This window comes from Triticum aestivum, chromosome 7B (genome assembly GCF_018294505.1).
Source record: "Triticum aestivum cultivar Chinese Spring chromosome 7B, IWGSC CS RefSeq v2.1, whole genome shotgun sequence".
Classification (NCBI taxonomy): domain Eukaryota; kingdom Viridiplantae; phylum Streptophyta; class Magnoliopsida; order Poales; family Poaceae; genus Triticum; species Triticum aestivum.
The window spans coordinates 595,513,172-595,527,428 of NC_057813.1; the positions used below are offsets into that span (position 1 = coordinate 595,513,172).

Sequence of the window (14,257 nt, forward strand, 5' to 3'; positions counted from 1 at the left end):
CTTGTATCTCTACTACTATAGTACGCATTTGTTTGAATATTTGAATCTACCTCCATCTCACCTATCTTCCCCGTCGCTTACAGAATAAATTTATTTGTAGCCGTTGATTCTATTGGATCGAACGACTCAGGTCACCTGAATTCGCCGATCACAGTGCTCCCGCCAACCTAAAATCCAGTCGCTCTTCTAGAAAACCCACATACCACGGCCGCCTTCGGAAAAAAGATTGCCAGCCAACCTCCCTTTGCCTGGATGGATGGATGCGAGGAGAAACTGATTGCTGAGCCCCATCACGGTGGAGCCACTGTGGAGGAATGGAGTGTGGTACATGCTGGCGTCTGCTGCGTGGGGCCGTGGCTGCCGGATGTGAGCACCGTCGTGCCTGCCGTGGAAGACTAGACGAGGGAGCACAAGTTCGAATGGCGTGGTCGTGTGCTTCATCGGCTCCACGGTGGTCCTCACGTAGGCGTTCGTGGGTTGAGGGCAGGGACGGGATCTGACGAAGGGGAGCAGCGGCGCGCGGGTGCTCTGCTCGACAGTCAGGCAGAGGCAGACCTAGCAAATTGTGGGCTGGTAGCCTGGGCCTGGCATTAACAATTTTTTATAACATGATATTAGAGTGTTTAACTAGATGGAGTGGCTCGTCTAAAAAAACTGGATGGAGTGGCTACAGCTCGCCCGATGGCAAGCTTCCTCGCCCATATGGCTGAGTGTCAGGCAAAAAACGCATTCAGACTCACCTCAAAAAACAAATCGCATTCAGACAAGGTGGGATGGGTGAGTGAGACGACTGTTTGCCATGATTTTTCACGAGTTCCATTATGCACATATAAAAGAAGATGTGCAATATCTTTACCTACTAATAAAGCAGCTAATGCTTCTGCCCGTACGTCGTCGGCGATTTTGCAAAAAAGCCCCTCTACTTTTGAGAATTCAACCCGCAGTCCCTGTTTAAGTGGACCTGGAAAAACGCTTCATTTTTGCACAAAACACCATATTGTTTGGATTATTCAACCCGTGGTCCGAGCTGATTTTGTAAAGAGAAAAAAAGACCATAGGAGGAGCACGGGCTCGCCTCCTCTCCCTCTCGCCCAAGTCCTCGTCGCTGCCGCCGCCACCACCACCCACGCTGTGGCAATCTCCGGCGAGCTCCGTCGCCGCACAACACACCCCAGAGCTCCCCACGGTCCGCGTCTCCCTCCCCTCCGGCCAGATTCTGCGCTCCCGACCTCTACCGCCCGGTCGCAACGCCACCCTTGTGGCTGGGTTTGGGGCAGGGCTTCGCCGCCGCGTCTCCGGCGGCCCCGGGTTCGTCCCTCTTCCTACCTGGTCGGGATCCACCACCCCTACACCTCACCTTCGACGCCATGGGAGTTCCCCATCCACCATGGTTGTCGCCGTCAAGGGCTTCTTCACGAAGATGTGAAGGACGCCATGGATCTGCAGCTCCTTTTCTCCTCCACCACGGACGCCGCCTCACCCTTCCAAGCCAACAGGCACCCTACAAACGGGTCGGCCCACAGCTCCTCCGCTCCTCTGCCATCTTGAGATGCACCTGGATCTGGCGATTTCAGGGCCTTCATGGCTTTAGAATCGGCCTCTCGTTCGGGATCAGTTTGGATCTAGGACAAGCCAACCATGCTGCTGCGCCAAGCTCCTCTTGATATAGTACGCAGATACTCTGTTATAGTATTCAGATAAGCAAGACATCTCTGCATTGCATCTTACATCAATTGAATTGAGGGATTGATAATTGGTTTTGTGGCAGGTTTACATGAATGCTATCCGGGAGAAGGCAAATATCAGGAGCAAATAAAATCAATCCCTGTACAAATAAAAACACTCCCTGCAATCTATCATTTTTTTTTGAGGAATTAGCCACATTAGAGTAGTTGATACATTGGATGAGTATTCAGAAGGTGCAGTCAATTTGTCCTTTGGCATCTAGCCCTCCTGTTGGTATAATAATGCAAATTGCCTTTTTTTTTAAAATGGTCCTTCATTTCTTTTCTTTGAGTTATCTGTGTATCTTTTAAGCTTTTGCTAGGCGAGGAAAGGTGGACCAAGTAGTCTAGCAGAACCAATTGCATTTTTGGGGTATTGGCTTCAGATTGGAGTGGGAAGGTATAGATATGTGTTCTTTCCACAAGAAGAACAATGAATACTACTACAATCTTTTCTAGCATGGTTTGTTCTCAGCCACATGAGTTTTATAATCCTTCTAAAACAGTCACTTCCTTTCATATGAATGCACTTTTAGCAGATGTTATTCTGACTGGTCTGCTATATTTGTTCATGAAGACGTTCATGTTTACTCCCTGTTCAATTCAAGTCTGAAAGATTCATATTTGGGTAGACAGGTTTCACTGATTGAAAATATTTGAGATGCTCTTTTTGATGTATGGCAATATGCTATCTCAAATATGGTAGACGAGGAATACGGGCTCTTTTGAAGATAAATAAACTAGATAAAAAAGAATTGAAATAGCCAAGCAAGTTTCATTGCATGTTAATTATATGGTCTGCTGTACTGAACCTTTTTCTGCAATTTTCTTATTTGTTCTGCTTGAAAAAGCTAACACTGATCTTTTGCTACGTTTTGTGTTAATGAGTAAATGTTTTGTACAGAAAATCAGTGCTAGAGATTAGAATTGCCTCATATATAATACTCCATCTGTCTCATTATATAAGACATTTTTTCACGAGGTAGTACCAAATATGCCTTTATGTGCTTTCTTCAACAAGTCATATGTGTGACTGACCTCCACCCACCTCCCCATTCTCAACAAGCACCAGGACGTGACTTCGGTTCTGCCAAGTAGGTTTTAATAAACAAATCCTTCCTAAATTATGAGCTGTTTTCTTACTGAGCAAACAGAATGCCCAACATTCCAATTTGTGATGTTAAGGCTAACAAGAGATGCATATATCATATTTAACATACTATCTGCACTCTTCCTAATTTAGTTTTTTTTGCTTGTCCAGAAAGAATAAATTGGTGTTTGATTTGACTACAACCCTACGGTGTTTGCTCTGAAAGGCATGCACTTTAAAAAAAGACATGATGTGCATTTGCATAGTTTGACAAATTCCGATCAATGAACTGTATTTTGTTTTCTGTTTTCATTGTAACATCAACCTTACGTGGTTCTTCTTATCAATGTTTGAACTGAAGTTATACAATAGAGGGCATGTACTTGATTGTTTTAGTGTCAATATATTCAGAAGACATGGATCCATCACGGAAGGAGTAGATGAAGACCATGGAAAGGAGGAGTTACTAGGAGCAGAATACTGGTGAGTTAACTTCGGTTTTCAGAATTGAAGCTTCACTCAGGTGAAGTGGTTCCTTTGGACATTGATATCTGCTGCATAATATATGTAGATAAAGGAAAATTGAATTAAGAACTCAATCGGAGCAGAGACCATGAGTTGTGGACCATATAATGTTGTCTGCTTCACTTTCAGTTTCTATTGGGAAAATTTGCAGAACCGGATAATGTCTCAACACTGACTAGAAGAAAGGAAGCCACATATAGCTGGTTCGGCCAGCCAACTAATCCATGAAATTTACCTTCTTTGTCTTTCCTTTTTAATGCTCATCACATTTTTATATATGTGCACCATGGTTAAAGTTTGCAAATATTATTGCGCAAAAGCAGTCTATTCCTTGCACCTGTTTTGCAAGCTGGATTATTCAAAGAATATATACAAAGACGGGAAAAGGCAGTCGTGTCACATTAATGTGGGGAGGGCAATATTGGGTAGAGATTCTTGCATTTGCACGTTAAGTTTGTGGCAATTGTGAATTGCTTTATTTTCCTGCCATTCGTATTTCTTGTGTGAATAACATCAAGATGGTTTTGAGCCTGGAAACTTCAAGCGTGTCATAAGGCAGGAAACATATCTGTAGAGAAGTATAGGTGATGTGCTAGAAAACATGGCCGTGCCACTGATTTTTCAGCTGGTCGTGTGCTTCATCTGTATGATGCTTTTGTTGATTACCAGCTTATGTAGGTTGCTTAGAAGCGAGGCCTTCCCATAGTTGACGAAGATATGTGTAACCAGTGAAGAATATTAGGATGGGAATTTTACCTATTCTGTGGACTAGCTACAGTTCTTGGTGCCTTATAAATGATAAAGAGAGGTCTCTCTGACTAAATAATAATTTCCATTAGTTACTACTTTTCAGTTTTAGATTCCACTGTAATGTTGCTGATGATGTCAACACTGGTTTGACTTCTCATATATACGATCTCTAATTATTTCAGAAGATAATCAATCTGTTCATATCATACTACTTCCCATTATAACTTTCCCTGTGTATACTTTGGTAGCAGTGTGCTTTATTATTAGGCCGTGTAAAGATATGGAGTAAATTCTGCACCGCTGTGACCTTTACCTTCTTTCTAGATATACAATTGTTTACCAAATCGCGGCTTTGCAGGGAGGAGGTGTTGTCGCCAGCCTCACGTTGATGTGCGGTACTTGCGCCTCTCTGCTTCATGTGGACACAGGCACCAAACTAGAACATTTCCATGTTGTTATTTGGTGTTTAGAAAGTGTTTATCTGTAAGCTACATTAATACACTATAGTAGTCCCACAACGTTTTGCATATGAATAGTTGTAGAAGAAACATGATAACAGGTTTCTTTTGTTGCTAACGTGTAGAGTTATTGTACAAATGCATTTTCTGCTACAGATTTACGGGTCATTATTTAGCTATTTCGGTTCCTCCTTATGAATGGATTTTTCTATGTATATGGCGGAAGATAATATAGACCTCTATTTGTAAACATCCATATAGTTTGTGGAAAATGGAAAACCTTACTTTTTTTGTTATCTTTATGAAAATACTATTATCTCTTTTTAGCCCTTTACTATTACTTCCAAAAGAGTTCTTTTTAGTGACATGCAACTTTCTCCTTGATGAGTAATGATCTGGTTATCTTGATAAAGACTGCTAATTTAGGTTATTTGTATGAATATTTTTATCAATTATAATTAATATTGTTTTGTTGCTTGTGGTAAGCCTCCCCACTTTGTAATGATCAATATATATGCCCGTACTTCAAGAATTTGTTGTTATCAGTGCTACATTTGGTCTGCTGATATGCCATGAATTTTGTTTTATTTCCATTTTTCATTTGATGCATGGAAGCAGTTTATCTATTTGGATGAATTAGTTTGACAATTACACAGAAATCTATGTGCCACGATGTTTAGAATAGCAAGTTTTCTAATTAACAAATGACAGCAAGCTAAACATGCAGCCTGAAACCACACGAAAGCTACTATAGAATCTCATTCTGCAAAGCTACCTTCCGGTGGCCAATAACAACTGCACTGCAAGCACCGAAGCGAATATCTCGGTGCCTTTGGGGCATCACATCTATGTTGCTAATACTATTTTTGAAGTTGTTGGCACGGTTTGGCCAGTTAGGCCTTGGGACCGGCTGCACTATTATTGTTGTTGTTGCGCTCACTGGGCCAGCCCACTGAGCATTGCCGAACAGATTCTCATTTTTCAAATAAAGAAAAAGGAAGAGAAAAGAATAATATCCCCTCAAATATTTTCTGATTGAGCTAAAAATTTCCAAACAATATGACTTTTAGACTAAGTTAAATAAATCATAAAATCTTTGTGGATTCAAAAAATGTTCGCAATTCTGAAAAAAAATGTTTGAGAAATCAAAAAATGTTCACGAGTTTTCAAAAAGTTCCTGTATTAAAAATGTTAAGTAAATTGAACAAATGTTCACCAAAATATTATTGGTGAAGCAGCAAAGTATGATCATGGCCTTTAGAGATTACGATTTTTTTTCTCCCGTTGCAACGCACGGGCCTTTTTGCTAGTAAACATATATACCATTTCCTGGTAATTTTTTTTGGATGTATAACCCTTTAATAATTCTAGCCCAGCCCCTGGGTGCATTCCATCTACGTCCAAGTGACGTATAATGCATGGAGATGATCATTTTCTAAACAAAATATGATCCCATGACGTGAACTACCACTTTGTGAATATTGACTGCAAGTTTGTAAAGTACTAACTACAATTTCTTGACATATTTTTGCAATTTAAGAGCGAACATTTACCAGGACATTGCAACTTGGCATGAGTTTTTTCTTATTAACTCGGCACGACGTTGCAAAGTTAAAGCAATTCATGTATGCTCTGTTTGTATTGAATTTTCTTCTTGTCCGTTTGAAAATTGTAAATAATAATGCACACGTGCAAAGCATGTGCCTTTGACTAGTCTTCATAATCCAACAGTCCGGCCAAAGTATATAGTCCGGCTATCCGAGGACCCTCTAATCCAAGACTCCCTTAGTAGCCCTTGAACCAGGCCTCAATGACGATGAGTCCGGCGTGCAGATTGTCTTCGGCATTTCAAAGCGGGTTCATTCTCCGAATACTCCATAGAAGATTTTTAACACAAGGATCGTGTCCGGCTCTGCAAAATAATTTCCACATACCACCGTAGAGAGCACAATATTCCATAAATCTAATCTGCAGACAATGTTTAATAGTGTGACATCACGCCACGGCCCGGTTATTACGAACCATTTTTCCCAGCCTGCCACTGCACGTGTTGCGAGGCAGTTTTATTGGCACGTCTTGTCGAAGCAGAGATCGTGTTCCCCTTATCACGGGGTCCTCATCAATAAGGGTGTGGGTAACCCAATCGCGCTTGTTAGTATGACTCCTCGATTTTAGGCAAGTTTCAAACGGCCACGCGGAGGACGCTTGATATTCACCCTCTTTATAAAGGGGCCAAGGCCTGTCCTTTTCTCCCCACGCTCGATCCTTCCCTTCCCCCACCTCGAGTTCCAACACCCAAGGCTCAGGCTAAGCGCTTTGGACCTCCAACTATGTCCGGATCCAACCTTTAAGGCCAATGGATGGCCTCCTCTGTCATAGAGGAGGACATCAAGAAGCTTAGGGAGGCCAGGTATCTCACCGCCGAAATCTCGCACAGGCTGCCTGCTCAAGGGCAGGTCATCCCCACTCCCGAACCCAAGAGAGTGTCGTATTTATTTCCCACTTCCTCCGAGGGCTAGGTTTTAGTCTTGATCCCTTTGTGAGAGGGCTCATGTTCTATTACGGACTAGATTTCCATGATCTAGCTCCAGATTCCATCCTTCACATCTCGTCATTTATCGTCGTGTGTGAGGCCTTCCTCCGCATCATCCCACACTTTGTCTTATGGCTCAAGACCTTCAATGTGAAGCCGAAGATGATCGATGGGCGACACGCAGAGTGCGGAGGCGCTATAATAAGCAAAGGCGTTGATGCCCTATGGCCAAAGGGTTCCTACCCGGAGGTGTCCGACTTATGGCAACGGGAGTGGTTCTACATCACAGCTCCTCGAGGCACAAAGCGGGTGGCCGCCCCTGCCTTCCGCTCGGGCCCTCCGCCTCAACTGGCGTCATGGGTCAACAAGGGACTGGACTAGGGGCCAGTTAATGACGTGCTGACATTGCAAAGCCGCATTCGAGATCTCCTCAAGAGGGATGTCAGTCTTGTCAAGGTAATGCAAGTAATGCTAGTTTGTAGGGTCATGTTGTGCCAACGTAGATCTCTCCGTATGTGGGAGTTCAACCCGGAAGGACCGTGAACTATTCAACAACTCTTCGGCATGACGCTCGAAGGGATGTACGGCTTGTTCTTCGGATACGAATAAAGTGTCCGGACAGCACCAAGGATGCGGGTCTCAACTGCAACCGTCCAGATACCCAAGAAAGTAATTCCGCGACTGTACATGCCGTCTTTATATTTGTCACAACATCATTTTGAAAAATTGTTCACGGCCAGGACTGGATAAGAAAGGCGGAGAGGATCAGGTGTTCGGCCCCCCTTCCCGAAGGCTCGCCGGATCCTACTAACCAGGATGCTTGAGCGCGCACCCTATCAAGTGCCATCAGGAAAAGATGAAGGGAGGAATAGAGAAGCCGAAAGCGGGCTTCATACAATACACATCCAAACCGGGGGAATTAGTGTCTCCGCGAAGGAGGATAATCCGGGAGGTGAATCTAGAATCCCCTCTCCCCACGGGAAGAAAAGGGCTGCCTCTGAAGACTTGGAAACGGAGGTTTCCAAACGAGGGAAGAAACCTTCGCCCGGGGGCCCTGCCCCGGAGGGCGTCCTTACCGCACAGCGCCCGCAAGGGGGCCAACCATCAACCGAGCTGTAAGTGAACAAAAGTACTTTGGTAAATATATCCTGCTTTATCTCTAAGAACAATAACCGAGACATATATTTGGCAGTCCGGCTCGTAGCCCTTCTCGACAAAGTTCATCTTCGGGGGATCTTCTTCCGGAGATGATGGAGAGCGAAATGCCTCGTCCTTCCTCCCTGCCACATGGGGCGGACGATCCCGAGGTGTCGTCATGGAGGATTTCTCCTGATCCGCCAAGGCTAGAAGTTAACACTTCGGCCGCCCGAAGTCCGGAGTATTCGGCTCCCAAGGAGAGCAACAGAAAGAGTCCGGGATTGTCCGGCACACAACCGGACACACTGATGGGTCTTTTGGAGCAAGCGGCTATCTCAAAGGCACATTGTACCTTAATGGGAACTGTGGTTGAGAGGATTTCATCCGCCAAAAGCGGGTTGAATGAAGCTTTTACGAGCCTGTTAAGAGGCTTTGAGGTACGCAAAGTAATATATATGTTTCTGATGGTACCACACGCGCTAGGTGTGCCATGTATAGATAGTAGCCCCTGAGACTCTGGTTGCCGTCCCGAGGCGGCAAACAGAGGATCATAGTCCCAGGTAATGATCACGATGTGTTATGTGCAGGCGGCTGAGGGTCCGGTGGCTGGCCGGACTGCTGATATTGCCGAACAAAGGCAACAGCTTGACGTGGCGGATGCCGACATCATGCTTGTGAACAAGCGGCTTGACGAGGCACAGGGTATGTATTTTCAGGTGGTCAGAAAATATTAAGAGGATCATGATGCTAGTATCTATAATATGTTGTGACTGCAGATGGAGCTGCTGCCATGGAGACCCTTCGGGCGGAACTTGCCCGAGCCAAGGAACAAGCCAGGATAAGTGATGCGGCTGCCCTAAAGGCGGCCGAAGAGTTAAGAGCCGAACAGGCTGCTCATCGCCAGAGCGAAGAAAAAATAGCCAAGATGGTTGTTGAGCTGAAAGATGCCGTCGGCCAATATGAGCTCCTTGAAAAGGAAAGCCAAGCGAAAGCGGCTGACCAAAAGAAGGCCTTGGAAGCAGCCAAGAAAACTTGCTCTGATTAGAGCGGTAAGGGAGGAGCTTCGTGAAGCCGGAGATAACGCGGTTGGGATGCCCTTTTTGTTGCGGATGAAGTTCGGAGATCCGAAGTAATGCCCCTATGGATCAATTATGAAGTGTTGTAGACGCGTATTCGGACTTGGCAAAGAGTGCTGCTGACGCGGCTGAGTTTTTCAAAGATCGGAAAGATCATGAGGTGGAAAGGTTGTTCTGGTCGCAGTTTAGTGCTCCGACGTGTTCGCTGTCGTTGAATGAACAGATGGCCGAGTGGGCCGAGCTCCATAGGTTGTCCGGGCTTTCTATGAGGTCTGTCGTGGATCATCTTTGGCCGAAGGGACCAAGGCTGGACAGTTATTTTGGTTTAGGGCAACGATTCCTTGGTGTTGTGTCGCATATCAACGCTGTGAAGAGGTCGGCGTGCATAGAGGGTGCAGTGATGGCTCTTGCTCGTGTCAAAACATATTGAGCAGGGATGGAGGCCACCGCTATTGCAACCCGGGGTCCGGCGGGAGGCCAGGATCCGGCTGAGCACTATTTTGAAGAAGTCCTAGAAGGCGCTCGTTTAATAGAGGCTCACTGCTCGAAGAGTATCATGTTCGAGTGACATATATCTGAATTGTAAAAACAATGCTATTTTGATTATAAAGATTATGTTTATACTTTTGCCCGAAAGTATTATAGTGCCTTTTGTGCGGCAGTTTATGTGTGTCTATATATATAGGGTTGGACTATTCTGTTACTAGTAACAGAATATTATTCTGTTACCCTCCGTCCCTATAAAGCCGCGACGCACAGACGACAGTAGAAATTCCCCGACCCGTCCCCAACCTAACGCAGCTCCTACCGCCGGAGGCAGCCGTCGCGGGCGAGCGAGCGACGGCGGCAGCCGGAGCGAGGGAGCCTGCAGCGCCGTGACGGGTTAGCTTGTCCGACCCACGCGCTGCCGCTGGCTGGCCGTCCGCACGCCTCCCCGCCGACGGGCTCGCCGGCCCCTCCCCACGCGCCTTCCCTTTGACAGGCACCGCACCCGGATCCTCCCCGCACGCCTCCCTTCCGACGGGCTCACCGGCCCCTCCCCGCGCGCCTCCCCTCCGACGGGCTCACCGGCCCCTCCCCGCGCGCCTCCCCTCCGACGGGCTCGCCGGCCCCTCCCCGCGCGCTGGCGCCTCCCCGCCGACGGGTGCTGGCCCCTTCCCGTTCGCCTCCCCGCTGGCGTTACTCGTCCCCTCCCCACGCGCCTGTCCGCGGGCGTTCGCCGGCCCCTACCCGCGAGTCTCCTTGCCGCCGGTCCCTCCCCATGAAGCTCCCCGCCGCCATCGACGCCAGCTGCTGCCCGCAAACAGGATGGATTCAATGCCCGCTGCCGGATCCACAGCCCCCCACCACCATCTCCCGATTCACTGCCTGTCGCGCATGGCGTCGCCCTTCCTTCCTTCCTCTTAATCTTCTCTCCCAGCCAGCAGTGGCATCCCATGTGCTGCAGCTTCCAGCGTCGTCCTCTGCCTTGTCGGCGCACAAGTCGTTCGCCTCAGCCAACCCAGTCCGTTCACAATTTCCAGCAGAGTCTGTTCAACACTAGCGTGCAGCTACCCGCCTCCTAGATTCAGGTTTTTTACATGCTCAAATGGGAAGCTTGTCTTTGTATCAGGCTACTCTTCTTACAAACACCTGAACCGAACTCAATCTCGTGTGTTACCGTCCTCTCATCTTGTCTGTTTTATTCTCAGGGACGCATTCATGGCTTCATTCAACAATTGGACTGTGGGAAGATGTTGATCAACAAGTGAGCTAAGGGACTGGGACGCCCTCCTCGCCGCGGCGTCATTGCTGGCCGTCAATGGCGGAAGCGGGGTGGCGGCCGGGACCTTGTCGTGCTCATCTCCGACTACTGTCAAGGTATGCATGCACATCTGTACTTCAGTCAACAAAAGATAGCAGGGATTGGTATTATGATTTGTGTTCTGATTGGTCCTGTGTGTTACTTTAATGTTGTACTGAGGACAAACAGAGACAAGATGCAAAGTGTGTTATTTGTTAGATGTTCAGTACAGATTTTTCTCTAAGAAAAAAGCAGCAGGAGGCAGCAGTTTTGAATGTGCTAGTTGTAAGTCACTTAGTTGTTAGATGGTAATTTCAGACTTTTGTAGATGCAACAACTAGTTTGTTTTCTTGTGCTAGTTGAACTAGTCTTTGTTCATATATTTCTCTGAGAAAAAAGTAACAAGAGGCGGCAGTATTGAATGATCTTTGTTAGATGTCCTGTAAATATTATGGAATTTTCTGTGGGACACACCTGAACTGAAGTTGTTACCCACTAAAAGAAACTTCAACTTGTTTGAACATATACTGGTTAGGTTAATTATCATTACTATAGCTCTCTGCTATCCCATTTGCATACCCTATAATCAACGAACGATGTGCGCATACTTCTGAATTGTCTTGCCACCGTGGCCGAGTTAGCTTCAACCTGTGTAGTTTAGTCGCCATATCAGTGACGCATCCGCAGTTAGTTGACCACAACTTGTACAATTAAATGCCACCTCTGGTTTCAGGTTTCTTTGTTATTGTAAGGCTTGTGAAATATCTTATCACTGAGGTTGTGGTGCCTTTTTCTTTCAGTAAAAATTCAGGTTGGGAAGCTTATTTTTTCCAAAGTGATTGTTTGGGTACTGCAAGCTCCCACAGAGTGGAAGCGGTTGTTACAACAGGTTTGAAGTAGATATTACACAAGGTTTGATTTTTCTAGACCATGTACAAGAACAGTAGCGTACTTATGCAGTGGTCTGCCTTTTCTTAACTTTATTAGATTTTTTTCGTGAAATATATAAAAGCCAGTAGCAGTACTATTACTTATTTTACAATAGGTCATTGACTTAAACTATATCAGTTTAGCACATGTACTTACAAAAAACAAATCAACAGGTTTGTAGGTTTTTTTCAGCTCATCTTGTTGGCTTTTTTGGTTCATATTGCAGGCTTTTAGGATTAGATTCTCATGTCTGTTTCAGTATTAAGGAGAAGTAAAACCATTCATTTCTTGTATATTTATTATTACTGTAGTACTAGCTACTCCGTTCTAGTAGTATACGGAGTATGTGATCAGCTCATGCAGTATATACTATGCACAAAATGTCTGTAGAGTGCTTTACATACAAAGAACTTGCTTAATCTAGACCATGCAAGCTTCCTCAAAGGAACTCATGTCGAACGAGTGCTTTACATACAAATTAGCGCAAAGAAGGCCATTAGCTTAATTTGGATGTCGCGTGGCCGGCACCATTATCGTAAATTTTTGTTTCTGCACTAAGTTTCTTAATGTATTTTGTTCATAAAATTTTAGTGAAAAATTTACTTCATGTTACTCGTGATCTCGCAACTGTATGTTCACCTATGAAGGTATCTCTCATTGCTTATTGTTACATTAATTTCCATGGTAAGAAAGGTTTACATTAAAAGTAACATCCATATAGGAAAAATGCTTCTATTCTAACAGATTTTTTTTGGAAAAAAGAGCACTAGTACTGATGAGTCGTATTGACAAGGATGCCGTCTACAATTCTGATGAGTCCTACTGAGAAGGACATAATTATTGTGCAACTGGAAAAAACAAATGTTTAATAAAGAAATGTGCTTGAAGTTCAATTACTATGGTCTAAAAAATTCAATTACATCGCTAGTGCATTCAGAATTGCTAATTTTAAAAAAATGAAGTTCCTGTTTCAAGATTATGTAAGTTCAAAATTATTGTATGATATGTGTGCCATAGTTATCTGGACTTGAATTCTGACTAATATTCCATTATAGTACTACTGCATATTCACTTCTGATTGCTTCTTGCTGCCACTATTTTTATCATGATTTTGTGTGTCCACCCAGGAGTGTTTTTGTTTCTGTAGGTCAGCTGCTCAACAACAGAAGCATGTACATGTATTACTACTGCGAAGGTTCAAAAATCAGAACTCAACAAGTTCAATGTCGATGGTACTGTGCACATGCGTTAAGCCGTTTTACAACATAGCGCTAAGCCGTTCTACGCAGCTCAGGGAGGTGCTAGCTTTTCCCCACCTCCCCCTGGACGTTCATCTCCTTATCTTGTGTATATTCAGTTCAACATCAGGTGATTCTTCAGGTCACCTTAGTGTGCATTTTCTGTTCATCTTGCAGGTGAAGGAGCTCCCCTTGGGTTCATCTTGCAGGTTTTGTTCAAATCTTGGCCACCTAGGCCGTTCAACAACACCACTAGAGCACGTTCAGTTGGTGGCGTTCCAACTAGCCACTCAAAGTTGTGGCCATTTAATGACACTTTCTACATTTGAGACATGTGAAACTGTAGCCTTCCAGTGTTACCGTTTGGTAGCTCAGGATGCTTTATGTTTTGGAGATCTACAGAGTGACTATCTGAGAGCTGTGTTGGACTTTCTCATTACAGCATGGAACTTCTCTAAAAATCCCAGTTGATTTTTCATGTTTGTTCCTCATCAGTTCTAAAAATCTCAGAGCATCCGTCCAACTATGTATCAGGATATACTATGTTGTAAATTTATGTATGCTTGTATGTGCAAAAATATATTACGGTTGCTGCTTCTATTTCTTGTGGTGAGGATGTTGTAAGTTCAACACGACGTCCCGGATAATCTGGGAAATAATCTCAAACAAAAAGAAACCCTACAGAAATTCAAATGATAAAAGTTCATGTTGTAAAATGAGAGAAGTCCAAAACATAATTGCAAAAAAATGAGTTAAAAAAATAAATGCACGAAAAATTTCTATATGAAAGAATATTATTCAGTTCAACAATATAAAGCATGCAAGTTCGGGACTATGATACAATAAATCATTGAAAAGTTACGAGGAAAACCATACCGAAAAAACAGAGTAAAGTCTAGTCTGTGAAAACACGCTCAGTACAAATCCATATGGACATCCGTTCAAGTACTCTTTTTTCTAGAACCTTTCAAAATTACTATATGAAAAATACTAAGTTCAACACGACGTACTAG

General features: G+C 44.5%; 2 long non-coding RNA genes across 6 annotated transcripts; both read left to right on the plus strand.

Moving 5' to 3' along the window:
- The first annotated feature begins 1,023 nt into the window (after positions 1–1,023).
- LOC123157341 (uncharacterized) lies at positions 1,024–4,848 on the plus strand. 5 transcript variants are annotated; one of them, XR_006478954.1, is made up of 4 exons: positions 1,024–1,668; positions 1,769–3,297; positions 3,386–3,542; positions 4,448–4,848. It is a non-coding gene; the product is annotated as an uncharacterized lncRNA (long non-coding RNA). The 5 variants fall into 5 exon arrangements; XR_006478952.1 differs by having other exon boundaries at positions 1,769–3,542; XR_006478953.1 differs by lacking the exon at positions 4,448–4,848 and having other exon boundaries at positions 3,386–4,278.
- Positions 4,849–10,053: 5,205 nt separating this feature from the next.
- LOC123159473 (uncharacterized) lies at positions 10,054–13,842 on the plus strand. Its single transcript, XR_006479727.1, has 4 exons — positions 10,054–10,864; positions 10,985–11,153; positions 11,877–13,304; positions 13,422–13,842. It is a non-coding gene; the product is annotated as an uncharacterized lncRNA (long non-coding RNA).
- Positions 13,843–14,257: the final 415 nt, after the last annotated feature.